The following is a 26,310-nucleotide window of genomic DNA, read 5'->3' as shown; positions in this document are numbered from 1 at the left end:
TTTTCTGTAAAACCTGATTCTTTGGAGTGAATTAATTGCTCTGTATTAAATAAAAGAACTGTATCTGTGATAAGGGGTAGTAACCTATGACTGGACATGAATGCTTCTTTGTGATCCTCTTTCGCTTGCCAAATTCTTGCATTTCCTTAAGTTATTTGCTTCTTAAGTTGAATAGCTTTAAGGGTACTCCAGCAGCAATCTGAATGTCAGGAAGACATTGCCTGCATAAAGACATTCGATTGTTACAGCTTAGCCTCCACCTTGTCTAAGCAAGACTTTGCTCTCAATTAAAAGTTGTGCAACTTCTTTCCTTGATACTTTGCCCTGGATATCCTTTGGCTTCTTCGTTGGTGAAATGCCATAAGAGACCAAACATATGTCTTTCCTTCTTTTAGCAGGAGTTCCTTCTTGAAAAAAAACTTTAGCATCCTGGGAAAAGATTTAGGATTCCAGAGGCCATGTGGCCCAAGCTCCCTAATCTTTTGATGTGTGTTACTGGCGCTGTAGTCTTTTGAGCATGGCATGACCAGCGTAGAAGTTATTTTGATTCCAAATGTCTGTAAGCATGAAAAAGTGCTGGATATAGTATTCCAATGGGCTAGAATTGTTATTTTGTATTGCGAAATTATTTTACTTCCTCGCCAGATATGAAACTCCACTGTTATGGAATTGGCCTATCTTATTCCCTGTACTCTTACTAATATTCCATGCAGCTAGTCCTTGACTTACGACCACAATTGAGGCCAAATTTTCTGATGCCTAGCAAGACAGTTGTTAAATGAGCTCTGTCTCATTTTATGATCTTTCTTGCCACGGTTAAGTGAGTCACTGCAGTTATTAAGTTAGTAATATGGTTGTTAAGTGAATTGGGCTTCCCCATTGACTTTGCTTTTCAAGAAGGTTGCAAAAGGTGTTCACATGACCCCAGAATGCTGCAGCAGGCTTAAATGCAAACCTGTTGCCAAGCGAATTTTGATCACTTGACCATGGGGATGCTGCAACAGTTGTAAGTGTGAGAAACGGTCGTAAGTCACTTTTTCAGTGCCCTTGTAACTTTTGAACACTAAACTTTAGGTAGGACTTAGATCAAGTCCAGTCACATTCTATGCCAGTGTGTGAATGGATTACAGATAATTCTGAAGGATTCACAAACTCCCTGGCACTGTCATGGATTCACCCCCCAGATCCTTCTCCAGGTGCAAGTTCAGAGGAGGAGGGTGAATTTGAGTTTGGCTCGGCAGAGGAAAGTGCAGAGCCGAGTGATGGCCTGGATGGGGCCTTGCACAGTGCTAGCCTGATGGAGCAGCCTCAGAGGAGTGACAGGATGAAGCTGAGCAAGGCAAGTCACAGCTGCAGCAAGTTAGCCAGGAGGCGCCAGGCGAGGACGGGGAGCAGGTGATGCTGCCTCTTAGCAATGAGGAGGAGGTGGAGTCCACACAGTGATGGCAAACCTTTTAGAGACCGAGTGCCCAAACCACAATCCAAAACCCACTTATTTATCGCCAGGGCCGCATCAGCATTGTGGTGCCCTCAGGGGGGGGCATGAGGACATGGTCCACTGGGTGGGCATGGCTGCAGTTGTCATGGCAGACTGGGTGGGTGTGGCTGGGGTGGGCATGACCACCTCAATGTTGCTCATGGGGGGAAATGCCTGTGGGGCCGGGCAGGGTTGGGGGAGATCCAGGGGATCTCTAGGAGGTGGGGTGGTGGGCAGGAGGCCCAGCATAGATGGGGGGAGGCACGCAATCCTAGCTGGGACTGGGGAGCCATGGCACCGATGGGGATCCAGCTTTCCATGCTCAGGGTGGCCTTTGGCTTGCTGGGTGTGGGCGTGCTCTACCACCTCTACTCAAGCTTGCTAGCTGGCCGCTTCGCCTCCTTTGTGCTTGGTGGGGCTGCCACTCCAGGTGGCGGTGGCCTAATGGACCTGTGCAAGCTGCTGGCAGCGGTGGCATACGTGCCCACAGAGAGGGCTCTGAGTGCCACCTCTGGCATGCATGCCATAGGTTCGCCACCACTGAGCTCACACCTCCTTATCCAAGGACATGTAGCATAGAGGGGGAATCAGGCACAACGCTGATCAGCTAGATTACTTTTGAGGAGGCAGCCTCGCCTCTCATGAAGGGCTGCACTAGCATTGCCTGCTTAAACCTACCTTGAGGACTTGAGTGTTGCTGGAGCAACATGCCCAGTTCTGTGTTTGTGTCATGTATCCTGACATGTTTGACTTGTGAACTGCTTTCCTGGACTTAGTGTGTGCCCATTGGACTTGGTTACCCAGTGATTCTTGCTGTACGCAGCTTGGAATTTGGACCTGTGCAACGGGGGTGTTTTCTGGGGACCTGTTGAGGGGAGTGTTGAATAAACACACATAGAACTCTTGCCATACATGCCCGTGTATGTGTGTGTGTGGGGGGGAAGGGAGTGAACGGGGCAGCACAGGCTCTGGTATGTCTAAATATTACTAAACCTCTCCTTTCTATAATCTTTAACAGGGTGAAATACTATTATCATAGGGCAACAGTTTTTTTTTATCAAGATATCTCAGATGGGCTAGCTTACAGAATGCATCCAAAACCCAAGAGCCATGGCTCCAGAAGGAATGAAATTTGGGGACATTGTGGCTACTTCAGACTACTGCTGCAATCAGACTGCTGCTTTTGGTCATGTGATTCTCATTTTCAACATTTCATGATCATTTCTCAGGCACTCTTAGCAATCAGTCAGGGAGGGAGGGAGGGAGGAAAAAGTAAGGAAGGAAGGAAAGAAAGAAAGAAAGAAAGAAAGAAAGAAAGAAAGAAAGAAAGAAAGAAAGAAAGATTGATTCTAGTGCTCCCTGCCAGCTTCCTATAAGGAAACACAATGGGAAAGCCATATAAAGTCAGGTATCTTTCCTATTCCCACTGCTTTTTTCATCTGCCTGCATTCTGTTTCTTTCTTAGGTAATATCTCTGGAATATCTGTGAAATGATGATTTCATGGGACAAGGGTTGTCTAGTATCAATTAAGATTGGCCCTACCCTTCTATTCACTTCCATAGCAATAGCTCTCTGCTGAATTCAATTGGCTTTATTTCTGAATAGATAGATTATTCGGTAGGGCAAATCTATGTGGTGGGTTAAATACTAGACAATGAAACTTAGTATATACTGTATTGCCATTTCCGAATGAAAGCAACTCTGATTTATAATTTACTTAGAGAATTTATCTCATTTCAGGGCAGAATAGCTTCCTTTCTCTTCTCCAGCTAGCGTGCAAAGAATTTAACTCCTGGACTAAACATGCCACGTGGGAATTGTTATCCTAAATCACTCTCCTATATACTTGTGGAGCACTAGAATTCATTTTATCCTTATTTAGAGCTGAATGACTTTAGCTTTTTAAAATGTGAATAAAACATGAAGCCAGTTCTTTGCTGCTTTTCCATGTTTCTCCTTTTAAAACTCATTCCCTTAAGAAATCAGCATTTAACCGGGAGCAATTCTGTCCTCAAGATTTCCTTGCGGTCACTTTCCTCTTTGTGTCCTGCTCTTATTAGATAACATCCCCAGCTTTAAACATTGCCACCCTGGTGCCCGGCAGAGAGGTTTGCTAGATGTTCCCATGAATGTTGCTTGTCTTTTGTACAAATAAATTTGAAATGCAAGCAGACAGCTTGAATACAGGGACTCTGCTAGCAGTAAAATATGTTCCTCATCTTCAAGGATGGATGGTCTGGAATGTTTGATCTCTTGCAGTGAAATATTTGAACACAAGCCTCTACAGATAGTCCTCGACTTCCAATCAGTTGTTTAGCAACCATTCAGAGTTACAACCCCCACCCCCCAAAAAAAGCTGTTTACAACTTGGTTCCAAATTCAAATGGCCACTTCCACCGCAGTGACATGATCTCATTTTGGGCACTCAGCAAATGGCCTGCATTTATGGCCGTTTGCAGTATCCTGTGGTCATATGACTCTTAATTTGCAAAGTAAACTGATGTTTATGTTTGGTTTCCAGCAAAAATTGCTCCATAGCAAACAATGGGTTCATTTAACAACCACAGCAGTCACTTAACCACTGCAAAAAAAAAGGTAGTAAAAATCAGGTGGGTTACATCACCTGCTTTGTGACTGTCACGTCATTGCAGGGTGTCCCAAAATGTCTGTCTGCCTACAAAGAGTTTATTGTATTTATACAGTTTTAACAAGCAGGAAATAACACACAGCAAAAGCATTGTTTATTGCCTAGTCAATCTTAGAGAACATCCCAAGCCAGGGCAGAGTCTCTCTTATCTAGCTGGTTCTTTGCAGTCCTTGGCAAGGCTAATTGGAATGAGCTCATAGACATGCGAATAACAAGATACTAAGGCAGGCAGTTTGCTGTGCACGGTCCCTTCATATCCTTGACCTCCATCTCTACACTTAAGGCCGTAATTGCCAGGTTGAGTTACGGCCATAAGTTGAGCATTACCTTGTAGTGTCTCTTCCATCAGAAAATTCTGTTTGCATACAAGAAAACTTGTTCAATTATTTTAATCGAAAGCTTACTTAATCTGTCCTTCTGTTTTCGGTTATTTTCCTGGCAAGACTTAGGAAATGAGGCAAAACTAGTTCCTTGGTTCTGGGTTTGGTATTTGTTGTAACAATTGGCTCACACAACAAAACATTAAAAAATATTGCTCCCACAATTCAGTTCTACAAATTACAGTACATGCCATTATGTGCTGTCCCAGCTGTCTATTTGAAGTAGCTTGGAAACAATCAAAACATTTATATTAGTGAAAACAAACTCTAAGTTATAAAGAAATTATGCTTCAGGCTTGTGTGTGTTCATCACCATCATTATTATTTTTTGCAGAAGAAGGTCATTGATTAAAAAAAATACCCCAGCTGAGACTTCAGGCATGGTGGAAAAGCAGATCTCCTTCTGAAAATCTCATATAGAGAGTCGACTCAGAAGAAGCTCCCCACAGATTTTCTTAAAAAAATATATGAAAAAAATGAAAAAAACAAAACAAAACCAAACCACTTTACCAAAATGTGACTATTTTTTATATGAAGTGTGATGCAGTGCAAGTGCCACTTTGATTGTTCCTCTGGGCATTGTCCTGCTTAATGACTGTCACGACTTACTACCAAAATTGCAGGCTTAATTACAGTTGTAAGTTGAGGACTGCCTGTAGCTACTAACTCCCTAAATGACCACGGCAAAAAGCTTATAAAGTCGGATATGATCATATGGTGACTCATTTAATGACCATTGTGAGTTACTATCAAAATTGCAAACTAAGTTACAGTCGTAAGTTGAAGACTGCCTCTAGTTACCAAGTCCCCCTCAGTTCTCTCAACACTTTTCCCCTGAAGTTTTGGTGTAATTATTTCTGAAAGTTTGGAGTGGGACCAATCCCGAAATCTGCATTATTCCGTTCTGTGCATCATTGGTGCCGATTTGATTAGATAAGCAAGGCTCTTCAAAGCTTGAACATCAGATATGGAGGAAATGATTTTTTTTTTTTGGTGAGAGATCAGTGGCAAAAGCAGCGGAACCTTTGTTCACACTGGGAGGGGCCATTACCAATGAAGGCAATGAACTATCTTGAGAAGAAATTCAATTTATCATCAGGAATTATTTCCTTTGGACTAAAAATCATTCTTGGCATTGAAGTGGGCGGCTCCAAAACAACAATTTAATTCAATTTAACATAAGTGTAATCTAAATTAAAGAATACAGCTCCTTGCTGGCTATATGATATTTTGTTATTGCTAACCGGATTTGCTTAATGTCTTATCTATTTTTGACTGTGCACTTGTCATTCTGCTTTAATACTGGGAGCCACCTAGAATCGATCTTAAATCCTCCCCCCTTTCATTCATTGTGGAGATCAGGAGTGGGGGAGGGGCTTAGATGATACGTTTCACTTAACGACTGCTGTAACATGCGACCAAAATAGTCAAACTCCATTACAGCCATATCTCGAAGACTACCTATATGTAGTTTACTGCCACATGCCTTCAGAGTCATCTGTTTTTTTGAGGGGGGGGGGAAAGTAAAAAATGTTCTCTCTTAATTCCTGGGAGCTCTGAGCTCTGATGTTCATTTAGCTTCCTTTTTTTGGTTCTTACATAAATGTACAGGGTGCTTTGATTTGAAACAGTGTAAACATTGGGGTTATTTTTTGAGTTAGTCAAGTGTTCGAGTTAAAATATTTGGTTTAGGGAAAAGAGGGAAGAAATAACGAAGTGCATATTGTGTAATTGAAATGTTCAAGAAAACTACAACATAAGCTTTTCTTGGAATGCTTAAACTTTCAGTAGCACACAATTGAATTATTACTATATTTAACATACTAGGAAATTCTGTTGTATAATAACACATCTAGCACAATAACACAATGGTATATATTTTATATTTTTCTACCACTGAGTCAGTGTTGATTTATGGGCTAGTGTCTCTACATTTATCTGGTGCTTTAACCACTACACTGTACTAGCTATCATACACTTTAATATAATTTTAGATTAAATGCTCCCCATCCACCCCACTTTAGGATCATACATTGCTTTTACATGATTAAGCTTCTAAGCAAACAGATGAAATTTTTGAATAACTGCTATGTTAGTAATTTTAGCATGACTGAAGGTCCATGGTAATACAATACAGGTATTCCTGCTGTGGATAAATAAATATATGAAAATTGAAGTGGGGGGGAATTATGAGAAATAGGTTGTTGAAGATGTTCCATTTTGGAAAATTGGCCTTTTCACATTACTGCCAGAAATTTTGAGTCAGCTTTTCATGCTAGTAAAAATGGGTGGACACATTATTTCTATATTTTACATCTTTGTCTTTCTACAATGCATTGGATTTTTTTGCTTTACTATTCCAGTTGAATTGTTTCCATAACAATATGTGTGTAGCATCTTATAGCTGTTGTGTTAGAGGGGATCCCAAAAATCATGTAACCCAGTGGTGGTAAGTCATTTTTTTCAGTGCCATTGTAACTTTGAATAGTTGCTAAATGAATGGCTGTAAGACAAAAACTACCTCTATAAATACAATATGGTATCTTCTTACTTTTCCTCTAAATCCAGATCGTGTTGCCTCTTATCATATCAGCATTCTAATAATTGTGGTTTTGGTTTTTGTATGTAAGAAAATGTTCAGGTCAATTTCTTACAATGTCAACTGGCGCCCGACCTTCGCTCCTTCCGACGCGATCTGAAGACTTATTTGTTCGAACAAGCCGGCCTGGCCTGATGGGGGATGGGTTTGGATTTTATTGTTGCTTTAAATGTATTTAACCTATTGTTGTAGCTTGGGCATCTCGTTTAATTCTTTCTTAATTTTTGTATTTTTGTACTTTTATATGTTTGCCCTGTTCACCGCCCTGAGTCCTTCGGGAGAAGGGCGGTATACAAATAAAATTAATAATAATAATAATAACTACTTACAAGTGGCTGAATTTTTACAATGCAGTAAGCCATGGTTTATTTTAATAATGGTTTGTTGAACAAACCACTGTGACTGGATTCACACATGACACTAGATTAACATCAAGCATAGTGTGAAGAATAAACCCAGATACTAATTTTTTCTCACTTCCACTATAAATTTAACTTCCAGACTAAAACATTTTTTATGTTTTATTGTTTTGTATTATAGCTACCATACTGTCTGCTTCTTAAGCAGTAATTTATTTATTTTATTTATTTATTTAATTTAATTTGTATACCGCCCTTCTCCCGAAGGACTCAGGGCGGTGAACAGGGCAAATAAATACTAAAATACAAAAATTGACCAAAGCATTGGCTGAAAAGGAAAAGACTAACTGGTTACCTTGGTTTAAGGAAACATCAAACATTTTCTGTGCCATTTTTCTCTCACTTTAGTTTTATATCTGTAGAGTGCAATTTTAAGGCTCTTAATCTTCTCCTGGAACAATGCTTTTATATTTTAGTGCTTCTTTGCAGCCTTTTTTTTAAAAAAAAAAAAACAAGTGGCTCTTTTTTAAGGACATTGATTTAATAGGACCTACTTGATGACAGATGAACAGAAGAAAATTAATGAATGAGCTGTAGAGGAAATTAAGAAAGCTGTTTAGAGCTTGTCAGTTGTTTTGCGTGACTGGATAATGGTTTGCCACTATCCAATCTTTACCAACATTAGCAATATAAGAAAATTTTCTGAAACCACCTTCTACATCTAGCATCTTCCAGATGTTTTAGCTCCAACTCCTTTCTTTCCAGATCATGATCAAGGTGAATTATGGGATCACATACATCTGGAGATTTGAAACAGTCTTTCCTGCCTTTGAGTCTTCTACTTGGGCTGGGACTAAATACATATTGTATAGATATTCAGGGAATTGGAGTCTTAGCCAAAATTTGCTTTGCAATTGCTCAAAATTTCTTTCCCCCATAAAAGGCATGGATGGGAATTGGGTTACCAGTTTTCTTCTGGGCACAGTTTAAGATGCTGGTTATGCCTTCTAAAGCCCTACAAGGCATGGGGCCAGGTTATCTGGGGGACCACTTCTCCCCAGTTACACCTACCTGTCCCGTCAGATCCATCAAGAGATGCATGTTGCAGATCCTAAGGAATTCCATGTGACTTGATCCAGGAGATGAGCCTTTTCTACTGTGGCACCCGCTCTTTGGAATATCACCCCCACCCCTGAAGTGAGGTTAGCCCCAAGTTTTATGGCCTTTCAGAACAACCTCAAAATGTGTTTTTCCCCCCATCAGGCTTGGGTTCCCCTGGTAGTATAAATCAAGTCTTTTCAACCAGTGGTATGGGTACCACCTGTGGTACATTGGCACCTGGCAGGCGGTACGCAACCATCCTAGAGAAGTGGTAGCGGGGGAGGGGAATGAGCTGAACCGGTGGCAGCACCGCACAAGCCTGAGTGAGAGACGGCTGGAGCTGCAGGGCTGTCAGGGCTCAGCGGAAGAGCTAGGATCAACGCCAGGCTCCAGCTGGAGCTCGGCGCTGATCCTGGCGCTTCTGAGCCCAGAAGAAGCGCCGATCAGCTGGAATGTTGCAGCATCTCCAGTAAATGTGATTTACATTTAGATGCTTGGCAACTGATTCATATTTATGATGGTCACAGTGTCCCAGGATCATGTGAAGTGACCAAAACCTGCTGCAACCACCCAGCAGACAGGGGAAATAAAAACCAAACACCCTCCCACACACCCCTGCTGCTAATCCTCAACAGAAATGCTCACAACAATGAAAACCTCGGACAGGAGGAAGAGTGCCGCCAGGCAGGTAGGTGTCTTGCTCGGCTGTAGCTTGGGGGCCACTATTTTCAGTGCCATTGTAACTTCGAACAGTCACTAAGCAAACTGTTGTAAGTCGAGGACTACCTGTAATTCATCACTTTTTCCCTTTTTTGGGGTGGGTGTGTCATCAAGTTTTTGACACCTTGCTAGGCAACTGGTGGTACTCGGATGTTGCCATATCCTAAAAGTGGTACAATGGGTGAAAAGGTTGAAAAGCCCTGGTATAAATCATACACATTGGTTGAACTACACTTAACATCTTAATTTAACTCTCTCCCAAAATAATTTCATTATTTTAATTGGATTTAAAGAAGCAGAGTCTCCTTCCTTCCTTCCTTCCTTCCTTCCTTCCTTCCTTCCTTCCTTCCTTCCTTCCTTCATCCCTCCCTCCCTCCCTCCCTCCCTCCCTCACACAAATCCCTTGACTAACTCAAATTGAAGGAAGGCAAAAACATTGTGATTTACCAAAGACTTGAAAGAAAAGTTGAAATCATTTTTTTTAGAAAATGAAAATTTTAGTAATTGAACAAATGGAGGGGCTATTTTTTGCATAACATTAGTCTGGAGAGCAACAATCTGGGAAAACTAAGTTGGTGATGTGGGAAGAAGTTTGCAGTAATGTTGCTTGCTAACAAGCAACAAGCATATTTGTGAAGTGATCAGAAATTGACTTGACAGGCAACTCCACCATTATTTCCCAAATAGGCTGAAGCTGTTGACCGATCTATAGTGTAGTTGTTCTTGATACTTCTTGATGCTTGAATCAAGTATTCCTTAATTCACAGCCTTGAGGTACTGTGATTCTCATCCCCCCCAAATCTCATAGCGGACTATGTTTCAGCTATGTTTACTCAATATCTCATGTGAGGAAGGTTAAAATCTTAAGCTATCTCATGACAACTTTCTTTGTTTTCATAAGATGCCATCCAAACCTGATTTACCATTGATTATAATACATTTTGGAATGCTTAAAATCTTAAGTGAAAGTAGTTTCCTAAAGCAAGGGTTTAAAGGGTTACGTTACTTATATCTCATTTCAGGAAAACCTAGAAGGATGTTTTTCTCTTTTGAGGCAAATCTTATATAAGAGAATTACATCCAAACTAGGCAACTATAGTATGCATATAATCTGCATGCTGCCTTGCCTGAATTCCAGTCTTGGTTTTTCAGAAGATGTGATGAAAAACTAGGGTTTGGTACAAATGAAGAAAAGAAAGAAGAATGTTGAATGTAGCTTGTTTTGGGAATTAAATAGAGAGCCCCACCTAAGCCACCTTGAGCTCTGGAGAAAAAACAGGATATAAATCTAATAAAAAAATAAAGCATAAACTTGAAGATCAGACATGAAATTCCAAACTGTCATTCCCAAATGTCTCTTAGAAATCCATAGGATTTTTGCAGGTACTCAGGTCTGCTAGGTTTTCTTGGTTTTTTTTTTTAAAAAAAACTGTTCTACCACAAATTTCTCTTTAAGTGCCTCTATGCTTCTGTCATATCTAAACAAACATGGTTACTGAAGTTTCCATGGCCATAAATAAAAAATAAAATGGCCAGCCAAGTGCTTTGGATTGTAGTTGCTTTGCTCAAGTCTCTCCCATGGAGACTGTGGTGTTCCGTGACTGCTGTTGCTTCATTTTTAGTAACTACTCAAGGAATTGTATAATCTGGGAAGGATCATTGGAGTTGGCCACCTAGGAAGTTCTTATTCATGCATGAATGAGTAAAGAATGCAGGGTGAAGAATTTCCTTAGGACCTTAGAACAGGGTTAGGTCTAATCTTTATAATGACCTTACAGCCAGAAATCACAACATACATCACATATGCATGTTATAATGGCCTTACAGCCAGAAATCACAACATACATCACATATGCATGTTAGGTATGTACATAAACAGCACTAAACTCTATAAATATAAATTTAAAAAAGCATAAAACCCAACTGACAGTAAAAATAATAAAATTAGAATAGAGGCAATCACATAGGGACGCGGTGGCTCAGTGGGTTAGGACGCTGAGCTTGTCGATCAGGTGGTCAGCAGTTTGGCGGGTCGAATCCCGAGTGCCGCGTAACAGAGTGAGCACCTGTTACTTGTCCCAGCTTCTGCCAACCTAGCAGTTCGAAAGCACGTAAAAATGCAAGTAGAAAAATAGGGACCACTCCGGTGGGAAGGTAACAGCATTCCGTGCGCCTTTGGCGTCTAGTCATGCCGGCCACATGACCACGGAGATGTCCTCGGACAAGCGCTGGTTCTTCGGCTTTGAAATGGAGATGAGCACTGGCCCCTAGAGTTGGAAACGACTAGCACACATGTGCGGGGGAACCTTTACCTTTAATCACTTAAGATCAAGAGTTGGCAGCTGGTTCAAGAATTCTGGGAGTTGAGGTTCATAGGTCATAAAGTTTTCAGAGTTGCCCACAACTGACTAAGATGAATACTATTCTTTAATTGAAAATGACATGTGTAGAACAAATAGAAGTACAGCCTGGCAGGATACATCAGAATTTGGGTCAGACAGAAGAAGTCACAAATAAGTTATGTTCAATCTACCCTATACTTTTAGGATAGATGAATGTCACCTGAGATTCTCCATAAAGGGAGCAACAGAGAAGCCTGTGACTTGGGTTCTACAGATGTGTCCCCACGTGACTGCCTATCCTGGTATGGAAAGATATTTTTAGATGGCCCCAACAAGTCTACAGTATGTGGTGACCCAATTGGGCCAAGGTGGACACTCGGTGAAATTTCAGAACTGGAATGGAAAAAAGATAGGACAACAGCATAGCCTATTTGATAAAAATCTGTGGACTATGGTATTATTTGTTTATTTATTAAATTCATATGCCTACCCATCTCACTGAACATGACTTTGGGCAGTGTCGAACCTAACAGTTAAAACAACATCACACATTAAACCCCTTTTTTTAAATAAAAAAATAAGATTTCATTAGATACCAAGCTTAGTCTAGTTTGAAAATCCTGTGTCCTTGGTGCTGTCTTAGCTTGGCTGTTTTCCTGCAGATGTTTCATTACCCAAGCTAGGTAATATCCTCAGTGCTGATGATGTTACCTTTATAAATTCTCCTTTATTGGTAGCTTGGAAATAAGAAAAGGGTTATCCACGGTTCAGTGATTTGCTGAAGAAAACCAAAATGCAGATCTGGGGCCTGATAAAGCCCCTTTCCATGTTGGTTGGTTTCTCTTCAGACTGCACAAATCTTTCATGCCCCCCATTATTTGGGTGGCATGACCTCAGAAGGCCACTCAAAGCTCTTAGCCTAGAAAAAATGGCATTCTCTTGCCATAGGGAAAGGGTGTATTTCAGATCAGTTTTCCAGATCTGCAGATATGTGTTATTTTTATCAAGGTGACAAAAATGTTGCCATACTGGCACAGCCCCAGTTCCACCTATTTCATACATGCAGAAGAGCTTGTCGATGAAGATTCTCAGGCATCCAGGCAGAATTGTTGAGTCATGGTGACTGGACTTCTTTTCTTTTTGGTCTGAAAGGTTTCGCTGCTTGTCCAAGTAGATTTCATGGATATTGGGACGGAAACTTACTTTCTGTCAATTGAGGATGTTCAGACAGGTAAATATATAAGACAGCTTCTTGGATTCCTCCATAAACTAAATGTTTAGTTAAATGGGGCACCAGGGTGGCTATGGTAAAATGGCGTCATTGCAATCAAAGAATGAGTGCATATAATTACTGTTCAGTGCTGCAGATCATTCAACTAAAAGAACAGGCGCCTGCTTCATTGGCCATAGTTTGTCTCCTGTTTATTTACTTGCTGGCTAGATTTCTTTCCTGACTTTCATTCAGGAGTTGAAGATGCTATAGGCAGTGTTTTTATTTTCCTGCATAACCACAATCCTATGAGTTAGGTTGGTTGGGCTGAGAGAAAACAATTGGTACCAATAAAAGAGAATATACTGTATGTGGATCAAGGTTGAACTGTAGAGTCCGTGGTGCTCTCTGAGGTTCGTGGTTTACCTGCAGATGTTTTGTTACCCCACTGGATAACATCTTCACCTAGTTGGATAATGAAACATCAGCAAGCAAACTACCAATCTGCGAGAGCACAGAGGGCTCCAGAGAATGATGGGCTCAAACACACGTATTGTGAACTTTTCTGATTGAGGGTGAACTTGGAACCTGTGTCTTCTGGTGTTGGGTCAAGAGAACCTAAACAGTGCTCTGGTGGATCAGATCCCTGACCTATATACTTCAGCAGTCTGTTCTCATAGCTTCCCAAAAGATGGCTTCAGCTGCACTCACACTGCCATTGAGGCTAATAGCCACTGATCCCCATGCCTTCTATAAACTCACCTGTACCCTCCTGTTGAAATTTGTGATGAATGGTTTCATTCATGAAACTTAGACTTATATACCGCTTCATGGTGCTTTACAGCTGCCTCTAAGCAGTTTACAGAGTCAGCATATTGTCCCCAACAACCTGGGTCCTCATTTTACTGACCTTGGAAGAATGGAAAGCTGAATCAGCCTTGGAAAGGTTAGGATCAAACTCCTGGCAATGGGGAGAATGAGCCTGCAATGCTGCATTGTAACCACTGCGCCACCACAGCTCACATTAACTTCTTGTTAATGTTTCTTTGAACAATGTGTGTGAAAGCGATGGCTTTTCACCTGTTTCCCTGGGCAGTGGAATTTTTTTGTTCTCCATAGCTTCCTCATACCAGGAGCTTAATGCCCTTGTGAAGCATCAGAAAGTTTAGCATGCTCTTCAGGAATCAAGTGGCTATATGTGCCATGTGGTAACGCAATGCTGCGGTTTTGCAAGCTTCTGCAGTGGTATAACATTCAGGTGAAACTGGAACTGGTATCTATGGGTTCAACAGACGCAATACGCAAATAACATAGTCGAAGGACTGAATTGCACCTGCTGGATCGTTGCAGATGTTCTGGCTAGCTTTATGCTGATTTCTTTCTGCTTTATAATTCTTCAGCTTCTATAGGGGAGGGAGGGAGACAGAGAAGGACTTTGTGTATGTGTATGTATAGTACAACTTGGTAGTGCTTTGAGCTGAAACTTTGAAAGTTGCTTAGGAGTGCATACATAGCAACTGCCGGTGTCTGCAGAATCTGAAAGCAACTGTACCTTTGTCTAGAATGGCTTAACGGCTGCAATGTTTGTTTATTAGAACAACAAGAATTTGAATTTCTTCATAAGAGCTAGATACTTGGCTGACCCGAAATAGAATTTCGTGAAGAGAATGCAAGAGTGCTTTGATTTAGAGTACTCTGGTCAAAAAGGATTTGGATGAGGTACTAATTTAAGCAAAGGCTTAGTTTTTTAATTCCATTTATATCCCGCCCTTCTCCGAAGACTCAGGGCGGCTTTACAAACGTAGCTTCAGGTTGTGACTGGAGTGTCTTGAAGACTATATAATAAAAAACCTCTGCTTGTCAGGAATAAGAAAGAAAAAAATAATGTGAACATTGGTTCACCCCTTTACTTTAAATTTAAGTATGTAATTGGAATTGACAGAAATGCAATTTTACTGTATTTTTGTTGATGGGATTATGAATTCATCATAATTTGCCTACTACTTAAATACACTGCATATTCTGGGTTTGTTTTTGTTTTTTTGTTTTTTTGCTTCAATTTGTTAGATGAGTGATTTTCATGAAATCTTATGCCTTTTTGGAGCTTAACAGAAAGTTAATAAAACTATTGTGCCACTAGCATCTCTTAAAACTCCTCAGTGAAAGTATTTCAGTGAAAGTCATTTGGAGGGGGGGGAACCCTTATTACTCTTGTTTCTGTTTACACTGTAACAGAGGGGATTAAAGAAAAAAGATTAAGGGTGTTTTAGTGTTTTTGTACTGAACAAATGAAACGATTGCATGAACTTTTTCCCCACAAGTATAAATGTAATTTTTCAGAATCATTTATGATGGATTATGTTTTGATTCTCAGAGGAAAACTTCTGTACTTTTAAGATAATTTATAGCACATCATACTGTAATTAGACGTGTTTAGATAGGGAGGAGCCATGTTTGTTGATATGTGTGTATCAGAAAAGTCTAGATAGTGGACATGACTCCACAAGCAAAGCCTCATCCTTTTTTGCATGGACCGGTATGTGAGGCTTGTAAACACACACACACACACACACACACACACACACACACACACACACACACGGCTTTAATCACACGGCTGCAGTTGCCAATGTGTCTCTGTTGACTTCCCTATGAAGAACCTCCCCCGCCTTTCAGTGCACCCTGAAACAGTTTACATATAGATAGAATGAAGTCACCCATAAGAATTGTTTTAATTTGGAGAATTAAAGAATGCAAGGAGAGATAGTTTGGTGTACTAATTAAGGCATCGGGCTAGAAACCAGGAGTCTGTCGGTTCCCGTCTCACTTTGGACAAAAAAGCTGGCTAGGTGACATTGGCCAGTCACTTTCCTTCAGCCCTGGGAAGCAGGCAATGGAAAATCACTTCTGAAAAGCCTTGCCAAGAAAACTGCAGGGACTTGTCCAGGCAGTCTCCGACATTTGGAGTAGAGAAGGGAAGAAAAAAAAAGAACACAATAGTTGGCAACGAAGGTGAAACTCCAAATCCTTTAAAAAAAACAAAAACAAAACCTCTCAACATGGCTGGCTGGGGAATTCTGGGAGTTGAAGGCCACATGTCTTAAAGTTGCCAAGATTGAGAAACGCTACCTTAGAGGCTGATCTTCAGTTAGTCAGTCTAGCAAATCATCCAGGCCGTGCTATACAGTAAATGTAACAACTCCTCAGATATTGAGATTTGCCCATTTTGTATTGATTTTGTATTGCATGTCAAACTGCCGGCCCGCAGGGCGGATGCATCATGACAAAACCGCACCCTCCCCATTGCCGGCAATGGGGGGAAAATCGCGATATGTTGCGCGAGGTCACGTGACGTTGTGAGTTTGACACGCCTGCTCTGAAAGCTTACTATTTTTCTGTGCCACCACCACACACTAAAGCTGAAGTGAACATGATCCCTGTATGTTCAAATAGGAGGACGGTCCGGTTCACTGATGCTATGTCACAGCAGAGTCAGAAATCAAAGTATTCTAGGGGCCAGCTCAAGAGTAGTTCCCTTGCATGTGTGAATGCACTTTTTTCAGAGGTGCACCTCTTCTTCTCGATTGATGGCTCGTATTTCTATCCTCTTCTTACTTCAGATGCTCTGGTTGGTTCACATGAGAGCAGACTCCCTTCGTAGAATAGGTACAAGATGGACCATCTTTTGCAGCCTGTTTATTTTTCTTTTCTTTTTCTTTAGTTCTGTTAAGTACTGCTTAGGGCCAAACAAAAGGCAAGTTATAAAAAAAATAGTAAACTTTTGCAATATTCTTTTATTATTATTGCACACAAGCTGTTTTGCTACCCTTTCCTCTTCTTTGATCTTGAAGTAGTTAGCACCTTCAGGCAGCCCACCCCAGGTACCTCCCAGCTTGTCTGTTGCTTGTGCAAACAACGAGTAACAGGAATTGCAATGTCACTGGAGGGCACTGGGTTGGGGCAGGGAGTCTTAAAATAAGAGACCATGCTCGGGGTGGTGGTGGGGGGAAACTGTCTCTCCTCCTCTTCTTCCTCTATTTTATATCACTCTTTTTCAGGAGGGGCCTAGAGCTCTACCAAAAATAGTAAAACATTTTAAAAATTGCTTCCCTGGTTGTGCACATGTTACAGATTGGTTCCTAAGAAGCTGGAAAACTACAACCTGTTGGCCTGGGTGTCAGGAGTCGGGAATGTGTGGTTTTTCATTCCAGATTTTGCATTCGGAATCGGGAGCCTTTCAGCTTAAGCTCTTATGTATTGTTTAGTTGTTCTATGGGTAGGGCTGGCCAAGGCTTGGTCAGTATGAAAGAATCTGTGAAGCTAATTGCTTGTACCAACGAGACACAGGTAGGATTGTGCTAACATGCCCTGAGTTTGCCTGATTTATGTTGTTGTTTTTTTAAAAAACCTCTCTGCATCTATGGACTTTCTGCCTCTTTCAAAGTAAGTTTGATTCCTATGCAGGGTGAAAGAGAGCTGAGAAAAATCTAAAACTTCTGCAGATTCTTTTCTCTAGGCTTCTCTATCTGGTTGCGTAAAGACCTGGTTAATAATTGTCTGGAATGAACACACACAGAGGATTCTTGTCTATTTGCTGTGTGAATGTGTAGCACTGTTGTGCTGGCTAGTTGGGAAACACTCCAATGGTCTGAGGTACTGTATGTGTGCACAAGAGTGAAGCGTGCAAAAAGATAATGGTAATGTTTCATAAGAGATAGCCTTAGTCTGCTTTAGAAGATAAAAATGCACAGTGAAGAAAACCCAAAGCCACAAGAATTAATCTCTTTATCAGGACCACGCAGAAGAGAGCAACTTTGCAAATTTCCAAAGTTTTTATCAGGTTTGGCTAGTTGTGAAATTAAACCATTTAGCAACTGTTCAGTTTAGCAACTGAAAAAAAATGACTTAATTGCATTTATAACCATTGCAGCATCCCCATGGTTATATGATCAAAAATCAGGTGCTTTGCAAACCTGTGTTTAGGACAGTTGCAGAATCCCAAAGTCATGTGATCACCATTTGCAGCCTTCCCACCTGGATTCTGACAAGCATAGGCAATGGAGGAAGTTGGATTCACTTAACAGCTGCAGTGATTCGCATAACTACTATGGCAAAAACAGGTCATAAAACCAGGCATGGCTCAGTTAACAACTCCCTTGCTTAGCAATGGAAATACTCCTCCCGATTGTGGATGTAAGGGGGCTGGACTAGAAGACCTCCAAGGTCCTTTCCAGCCCTATGGTTTTGTGGCTCTGTGACAACTTGTATAGAAAACTAAGCAAGTTGGCAGGTTCTCCAGCTTTCGTTATAAAAAAAATTGTGGTTGTAAAAAATCCAGTTATGTAACAGGAACATGCTCAATGAACTTTTCAGAAATGAACCTGTAATAAAACACCAGTGACAGTTTTCTCTTTGAATCAGGAAAACCAAGCCACTATTCATGTCTGTGATTCACATTCATAAGAAATATAAAGTAATTATACAATAAGAGCAAAGGGGGGGGAATAGCCTTTAGAATGGCCATTGTTTTCACAGAGTTGGCTTCTAAATCATTTATCAGGGTCAGCCGCAGAGAAATAATCTACGCAAAGCTTTTCCTAGTGGAAAATCAAATCCAGAAGCTTCCAGTCTTTGACGTCAGGCTGAAGTTTCAAAGCGACTACAACTGCAAAACCCAGAGCACTGCATAGCCTCATTTATACTCCCCCAAGATAGCAGCACCATAGCTCAAGGGCATGTGCCTGATTTTCAGTGCCAGGATTTTCAAGTGCTGTTGTAAAGGTGGCACACCCAGGTTGATGGAAGGGGTGGTTTCTGTTGCTCAATTCCCTACTTTAAAGTTGAGGTGGGAGTGGTGTTGGCTAACACAAGGAGGAAACAGTTCAGTCTTCCAGTGTGCAGCTCACTGGTGGTGAATGTGAACCAGTGCTTGGAAAAGGTAAGCAAAGCCAGTTCAGTGAAGGGCTGTAGGAGAAGGTTGCCCTGGAATACAGAAGCAGGAGAGGTAGGAGAAACTGTAGGAGAAAAACTGTTGTCTTAGCAAGCTTGGATTATTATCAGCCGGGAAAAGAAGTAAAGAGCTAACTTGGGATTCCAGCTACATTTAGAATCTTATCCCTTTAAGATGGATTACTTAAGAAGACCGGTATTTACCTTAATTATGCCAAGCTCATCACCGCGTGAAGTAGTTTCTGGTGCTTTAGTTTCTAGCTGGATACCATCAGGTCTTTTCCAGTGCAATAGTTAATATTTCTGACTGTAGTTTTAAAATCTGTATGATATCACAGACACCACCTTTTTAGTATAACATTTCTGGCTGGCTTGCAAATACCTTGAGTTGTTGGTATATAAATAAATAGCATAAAATGTCTTCAGACCTGAATCACTTATCTTTGTTTATATCCAGAGTCTTCTGAGAGGGATTTTTAAAGTCAGTTCTAAAACTGGGCCATTCTTATCTCAAATGCTTATAGTCTAATGATCGTCCTCCCTCCCTCCCTCCCTTCCTAAAATTATGTTGCTTTGCATTGTTTCCAAAAGATTTTGGAATTATTTGGCCTCCAGAGACCCAAGGAATTTGGCATTGTTTATTACAAGTGTTGGGAAAAGTGGGAGTAAGTGCAAAAAGCTTTCGGAGGCTTCAGGTGCCATTTCATATTGAATTACTCTGAGCCATTAACCTCCACCTCAATCCTGTCCACTTTTTGAATATAATATAATCTCTGGTATACCACATAAAGCTTGGGGAGGATGTAGAGTTGGCAAATAGTAGGCATTCTTCCAGTGCAACTATGGCAAATTGGTGCCTGCTTGCTATAAATTGTAGCTGCTTGGCATTAAGTAACAACTGAGGATGTGTCTGTTTATTCAAGCATTTATAAAGTAGCAGCCATTCTTGGATCAGGCTGCTTTCCAATTTGTTTTTTAAAAGTGATCTAAATGTGTCATTTTTGTTCTGAAAAATTGCTTTTGGTCTTTTGTGTGCAGTTTTGAACTTCTACAGGTAGAAGAACAGGAAAACAATTGTGACAATAGCAATAGCACGTAGACTTATATAAAACTTCATACCACTTTACAGCCCTCTCTGAGTAGTTTACAGGGTCCTCAATCTGGGTCCTCATTTTACCGACCTCAGAAGGATGGAAGGCTGAGCCAACCTTTAGCTGGTTAGGATTGAACTGCTAGCAGTCAGGAGAATTTAGCCTGCAATACTGCATTCTAACCACTGTGCCACCACTACAATGAATAGAGTCCTAATATGACATTTTCAAGAAAAGGCATACCTGTAAAGTACATTTGTGAACCTAATATTTTTGTTTTATGAGTGCATTGATTGCCTGTTGGAATATGCTTGTACTTTCCAGAGGGAAGTTAATTTTACTTGTTGAAGATATAACAAGTAAGTAGTAACAGCCTACCAAGAACAAGAAAAAGTTTAGTCTTCCCAATCTGCTTACCATCTAGCTTGGAAGGTGGGACTTGCAAGTTGGGGGTCTGGCTGCTGTAGGCTACTATTGGTCCAGCTTCCCCTTAAAACGTACAGAAGAGGACATCAGGCTGGGGAAGCTGGACCTACAGTATTGCAAGTTCATTTGAATGAGAGCTTTGTTTTTTTCCAAACTTCTGACAGACAAAGTCAATGGGTGAAGCTGGATGATTCACTTAACAATTCCAGTGATCTGCTTAACAAACATGGCCAAAATGGTTGTGAAATCAGATGTGACTCACTTAATAACCACCTTGTTTAGTAATGGAATTTTTGGTTCTAATTATGGTCGTAAGTTGAGGACTACCTGTATATGTGTTCCTGATTCAGAGCCTTGTCATACTCTTTTTGCCTTTCACTTTTGCCTTACTGTCTCACACTTCAGAATCTGCTGGTTGAGCCATCAGTTGAAAGCAGTTGCATGTTTACGTTCTCTGCGTTCCTGCTCTGAGAATGCAAGCAGAGTTAACGTTGGAATTCAGCACTATCAGCATGCAACTAGCCAATCAACCTCCCTGAGAACTGCCAGCCACTGACAAAATCCTTCCTATTCTTTCAAAGTCTGCTTGTACCTGGAACAGAACCCCCCTCCCCCTCCCCCGCCGTCCCACGGAGCTTCACACAGCGCTCTCTCCAGGTAGCTGTTGTACTTTTTATATTCTAGTGCTTTACTTGTTTTTGTTGTGAGACCACCTAGTTTCATTTTGGAGATGGACGGCCTAGAAATGTGATGGATGGATGGACGGACTGACTGACTGAATGTCTATGGAGATTCTCAACCCCCCCCCCCCACCAGGTCATGATTGTCCCAAAGGTGCTTTTCAAAAGGCAGCAGGACTTCCATGGTTTTTTTTCCTTGGAAAAATTTCTCTTCCCATCCAAGACCCTCCTTCACTTTTTGTGAAGTGTAGAAGGATCTTGGATGAGAAGCAAAATGTTTTCAAAGAAAAACAACAACCAAGGAAGCCCTGATGCCTTTTGAAAAGCACCTTTGGGACTGATTGATTGATTGATTGATTGACTGACTATCTCAGGGATGTCAAACTGCCGGCAGGCGGGCTGGATGCGTCATCCGGAAGCCGCGCCCATCCCATTGCCCACAATGGCAAAACCGGCCCGATACATTGCACGACGTCACGTGATGTCGCGACTTTGACATGTCTGGACTAACTAATCGAAAAGCAAACAGATGAACCATCCTCTCTCAGCCATCCTTCCCCACCCCCTTAGGTTAAGCTTATTATCAATGTCCATCTTTTTGTCTTTTTTTGGGGGGGATAGATTGACATATTTACAAAGCGCTTGGGTGCAGTTATTCACTATTTTTCTCTTATTTTCAATTGACACTCTTATAAATGAAGGCGTTGTCAACGGTGATTGCTTTTCTTTGCAATGTACTAGATACTGTTTTATTGCTGTTGATATTGCACATATGATGTCAAAGAGGGAGTAGGCAGAAGGCCTGCCAGTGCTAAGAGAGACGTCCTTGGGCATATACAGAATTGACACTTGGCATTGCCGTTGGGATCTGCAGAGTGCCTAGCTCCCATTGATTTACCTTGTGGTAGCTTGCACGGAAGCCATGTCGTTAGCTGCGAAGTCGTGTCCGACCCATCGCAACCCTATGGACAACGTTCCTCCAGGCCTTGCTGTCCTCTACCATCTTCTGGAGTCCATTTAAGCTCACACCTACTGCTTCAGTGACTCCATCCAGCCCCCTCATTCTCTGTCGTCCCGTTCTTCTATTGCCCTCAATCTTTCCCAGCATTAGGCTCTTTTCCAGTGAGTCCTTCCTTCTCATTAGGTGGCCAAAGTATTTGAGTTTTAGCTTCAGGATCTGGCCTTCTAAAGAGCAGTCATGGTTGATCTCCTCTAGGACTGACCTGTTCAATCACCTTGCAGTCCAAGGGACTTGCAGGAGTCTTCTCCAGCACCAAGCCATGTCTAGGTTACAATAAATTATATTCTTGGTTCCTCAGATCCGCTAAGTGATCCTAGTGGCAAATTCATGAATATCAAGTCTTGGTGACTGTCATAAACGGGCTAAGAGAGCAATTAAAATGATTGCATAAGTAAATGAATTGTCATCAGCACTTGGGCCAATGTTTATGTTGATTTGCTGCCCAAAGCAAATAGGTTAAGAAAAACCAAACAAGTTTCTTTTTAATCGTGTATAACCGCTGGAGGAAAAATAGATAACGATGCAGGCAACTGCTGCTCTTAGATATTATTAGTCTGTCGACAGTTTCATTTATGGCTCTTGCTGTTGTAAGAAAGGATGTGGATTTTTTGCCTCCTGAGATTTGCTCAGGGCATTCTGGTGATTGATAGGCAGCGTGGAAGAATAGAGAACAGTTGTTCTCTGCTGGTGGGAGAGCTCCTCTTATTTTCTCTTATCTGAAACATTATTATGTTTTGGTTTCACTGGAAGTTCAGTAATAAGTCACACTGTGAATAAGGGACTGGTGCGCAGCTATATATTCCTACTTTGCCTCATTTTTTTGATCAAGCACACTTATTGCATCTAAGCAAGCTAGTCTGGAAAGTCAACAAGGTTGGTGAATGACTCTGGCATTATTGGAGGATGTTATAGCTTTAGATACACAAAAAACCATGAAGCTGCTCTTGCCTCAGCACCTCTTTTGTTACCATGGTGTTTTTCACTCTTGAACATACAAGAGAGTTAGTTTGAAAGCAATGTGCGATACAGGCAGTCCTCAACTTACAACCACAACGAAGCCCAAAATTTCTGTTGCATAAGCGAGATAGTTGCTAAGTGAGGTTTGCCCCACTTTATCACCTTTCTTGCCACACTTGTTGTTGTGATTCAGGGTCAGCCTGTGGGTTCGGCAGTTGGGTCGGATGACTCAGATGAGGGGGAGGAGGGGGGTGTTGAAGAACTTGCTGATGATGGCTTTGAGGCTCCGCAGAGCCCCCAGCCAGGCCCCTCCCACCTGGTGAAGACCCAGCTGTGTGAGCCTGACAGCGTGGATGAAGATGACCCACAGCTGGCCCTGTTCAAGGACGCCCGACGCAGGAGGCAGTCAAGTAGGAGTAAACAGAGGAAGGCAATGGGGCTTCTCGGAAGGAGGGAGAGAGAAGCCACGCCCTGAACTCTTTATAAAGGACTTGTGTGGGGAGGGCTGGTTTGCTGAAAGCAACCGCTCAGATAATGTTTCAAAGCTCCGGTATCTTGGTTCGTGTCTTGTTTGTTTTTGTAATAAATTTGGCAGACGTATTCCAGCCTCTTGCCGTCTGTAAAGGGGTTGCCTTTTCTGCAAGGCCGGTAGCAGGCTGGTACAGAACACTTGTTAAGTGACTCACTGTGGTTGTTTCCCCATTGACTTTGCTTGTCAGCAGTTTGCAAAAGTTGATCACATGACCCTGGGAGACTGCAACTATAGCAAATATGAGCCAGCTGCCAAGCCTCTGAATTTTGATCACATGAAACATGGGGATGCTGCAGTGTTTGTAAGTGTGAAAAACAGTCAGAAGTCACTTTTCCAATGCTGTTGTAACTTCCAACAGTCCTAAATAAATGATTGTAAGTCAAGAACTACCTGTATAGGAAATGTTCTTCACCTTGCATGCAGTGGGTCTGATTGTGATCAAGATCATTTTGTTAATGTTCATTCCAAGTGCTAGTAATAATAAAAATAATAACTAGTGCTAATCATGACCAGTTATGATATGTTGTATTGTTTTACCTGGGGATGTATCCACTTTAGATAGTCCTTGACTTTCAATTGTAATTGAGCCAGGCAATTATGGTTATAAGTCATGATGTACATAAAGTGGGTCACACTTAACTGGACCCATTTTTATATTCTTTTATTCATGGTAGTTAAGCTAATGGGCAGGTCAAAAAATGAATCCATTGTTCATATGAGCCAGTTTTTGTGGGAAACTGGAAATACCGGTTTCTGGCAAAAATATTGAACTTTGAAACTGGGTCAAAGTCTCTTTTAGGGTCATCCATAATAACTTTGATTGGTCACTAAGCAACTGGTCAAGGGTTATCTGTAGTTGAATGCCATAACTATGGTTTACATTATACTATGCTTAGTATAATGTTGCATCTACACAGAAATAGACTTTTAGTGGGGAAGTGTCCAGCATCTGGATAGGATGAATAGAAGGCACAAGTAGAGGATGGGGAAGACCTTGGCTTGGTAGTGCTATTCGTGAAAAGAATCTAGTTGTTCTAGTGCAGGGGTCTCCAAGCTTGGCAACTTTTTAAGAGTTGTAGACTTCAACTGGCAGAATTCTGGGAGCTGAAGTCCACAAGTCTTAAAGTTGCCACGCTTGGAGAAGCCTGTTCCAGTAGATCACAAACTGAACATGATCTAGCAATGTGGTGCAACTGCTGAAAAAGGCAAAGGCAATATCGGGGCACCTTAAGAGATACACAGAGGCAAGGTGACAACTAATAATTGTTCACTTTGCTTTAGCCTAGAGAGGCCCCAGTTGTCCCACTGCTTAAAAGGACATCAACAAATTGGAGAAGTTCAGAGGTGGGTTACGAAGGTGAGACTGGAAACCAAATTCTGCAAAGAATACTTTGGGAAGAGGTTTTACTGGCAGAAAAGAAGAATGAAGGAAGATACAACAGCATGTTTCAGAAACCAAATGGCTGTTATTTAGAGGAGTAAATAGTCTTGGTCTCTGTTGCTCTAAAGAGCAGGACAAGAATCAATAAATTAAAACTAAGGGGAGGGGATTCAGGTTAGATATTAGGGGAATTTCCTGATGTCAAGAGCTGTTCCCCATAAATTGCTATGTTCCCCTTCAGTACAGGTAGGTCTTCAAACAGCCTAGCTAGGCATCTGTCTGAAATGCTTTAGCAATTCCTACTGAATAAGGGTCTAGTCCGCATGTTCAGTCAGGGACCTTGGAACTCTGTGATTCTGTGATAAGAGAGCACATGCCAGTCATAAAAACAATGCTGCACGATATGTTGTGAATAGGGAGCAACAGATTGCTTTGTTAGCTGCTTTGCTGACAGCATTAAGTCCAGCAATAAATGTCACTTCTTCTCTCAGGTCAGCATTTCCCATGAATTGGGGAGCCAATTAAGCTCACTGCTGAGTTGATCAGCCTTTTTGAGAGCCAGTTTGATAAAGTTATTAAGGAATCAGGCTAGAAACCCCAGAGAATGTGAGTTCTAATGCGGCCTTAGGCACAAAACCAGCTGCGTAACCTTGGACTAGTCACTTTCTTTCAGTCCCAGGAAGGAAGCAGTAGCAAACCATTTCTGAAAATCCTTTGCCAATAAAACTATTGGGAATTGTCCAGGCAGTCTCCGAGAATCAGACATGAGTGAACGGAAGGAAAAAAAATAATCAGCCAGAAATCTTACCTTACCAGAAAGCTATACCTAGTGGTCCCCTTTTTCAAAATGTGCATTGAATCCTGTTGGACGAAGAAATAAGCCTGATACTTTAAGCACCTCCATTGATATGTATTTTCCTTAGTGTTTAAAATCAAATAAAAGCTATGGGAGTCTTTGCTGCTTCCTATCTTCTTGAGATCTATTTGGAAGTAACTCATCTAGCAAACAGTCTTGGGTTGTCCAGGACACTAAGGGTGGTGTGGAAGTTCACTCATTATTTTATGGCTATTTATCACAAGGGATGCGGTGACTCAGTGGGTTAGGACGCTGAGCTTGTCGATCAGAAGGTCGGCTGTTTGGCGGGTCGAATCCCAAGTGCCGCATAACAGAGCAAGCGCCTGTTACTCGTCCCAGCTTCTGCCAACCTAGCAGTTCGAAAGCATGTAAAAAATGCAAGTAGAAAAAATAGGGACCACTACGGTGGGAAGGTAACAGCATTCCGTGTGCCTTTGGCATCTAGTCATGCCGGCCACATGACCACGGAGACGTCCTCGGACAAGCGCTGGCTCTTCGGCTTTGAAATGGACATGAGCACCGGCCCCTAGAGTTGGAAACGACTAGCATGCATGTGCGGGGGAACCTTTACCTTTACCTTT

At 41.6% G+C, this 26,310-nt stretch overlaps 1 protein-coding gene across 4 annotated transcripts in view; it reads left to right on the top strand.

The window, feature by feature from the left end:
* The window catches only part of NEDD4L (NEDD4 like E3 ubiquitin protein ligase), a gene marked incomplete at its 5' end in the record, with an annotated part of 308,703 nt that overhangs the window by 65,858 nt on the left and 216,535 nt on the right, over positions 1–26,310 (top strand). Inside the window, one exon of one of the 4 annotated variants that reach the window (XM_083354769.1) lies at positions 18,730–18,774. The exons of the other annotated variants lie outside the window; for them this stretch is intronic. Of the gene's footprint in view, positions 1–18,729; positions 18,775–26,310 lie in introns of those variants that run through there. 4 annotated transcript variants of the gene reach the window in all.

Source organism: Vipera ursinii (assembly GCF_947247035.1).
Source record: "Vipera ursinii genome assembly, chromosome: 2".
Lineage (NCBI taxonomy): Eukaryota > Metazoa > Chordata > Lepidosauria > Squamata > Viperidae > Vipera > Vipera ursinii.
Note: the sequence above shows the minus strand (reverse complement) of the source record. Positions and strands in the feature narration are given on the sequence as shown.